This window comes from Nicotiana sylvestris, chromosome 3, assembly GCF_000393655.2.
Source record: "Nicotiana sylvestris chromosome 3, ASM39365v2, whole genome shotgun sequence".
In the NCBI taxonomy this organism is placed as follows: domain Eukaryota; kingdom Viridiplantae; phylum Streptophyta; class Magnoliopsida; order Solanales; family Solanaceae; genus Nicotiana; species Nicotiana sylvestris.
The window spans coordinates 132,958,666-132,959,781 of NC_091059.1; positions in this window are offsets into that span (position 1 = coordinate 132,958,666).

Genomic DNA, 1,116 nt, shown 5'->3' on the forward strand with positions numbered 1-1,116 from the left:
TGATGATACCCATGCACCAAAGAGGCCTCATGATGCACTAGGTTAAATGCTGAGTGATTTACCTAGAGTACTAGGGATCAATTCCCACTTAATATTTTTTTCTCCTTTCTTTAGTAGTGCACCCATGTTATAAAACTCCTAGATCCGCCTCTGATTACTCGTCCTCCCTCCTTCCTAAAAAAATCAAACCGAAACAAATGCGTTGAAATTTAAGTTAGCTTCAGTGTGCAATAAAGGAAGTAAATACCGGAATATGAAAGAGGTGAATGCAGCAATAACAGTAGCCAACCGGAATATTGAGATAACTAGTACATTTCAAGGATTTGCCAATGAAATTCTTCAACTGGATTTTACGCCTATTATTAACATGTTGAAGAAGTCATATAACCTTCATGATGATTGCTTTGATAGTAGGCAAGGAAATGAAAACGTTGTTCGTTGATTTAGGGGAGACAATTTGCGTAACAAATGTTTTCGTAAAATGGGCAAACCACAATACCAGATTTGGCCATGCTATTCAAGACTGAGCACGTGCCAAGGAGAAGTTAGAGTGCTCTTCACGCTGAAGAAGATAAAGACGCCTGACTTCTTAGTAAGAAACACCGCACAAGCATCAGATTTTGTTATGAAACTTTCAGTTACTAACTTTCTAATGCTTCGTAATCTATTATATTATACCCATTGAGAGAGTAAGGCACCACATCTCCTACTTCATGTATTACACTTTGGTTATTTAAGGTACAGTTGAATGCCAATTGCCAAACCCCCAACCATCACCGCAAGAATTAAATAATTACATAAAAGAACAGAGGAACCGGAGAACTCCTCAGGTAAAAATTTATGCCAATTTAGAAAAGGCTTGACGTCCCTTGATGTTCTTGCTTGTGGGAAAAAAAGAGAAGAATATTGGACCTCTGAACATCTCAGCCACTCGGATAAAGTTGGATACCTTCAAAATTTACGTTCAGCTTTTAGAACTTAAAGCCTCAAGTGTGTTGCTTTTTTTACTGATATCCTTCTCAAATATAGAACATACATGAACTCGTCATTTTTTTTACTTCTTGCTGTATTCTTGTATTGCAGCTCGGTCACCATTGTACTAACAAAATCATATCA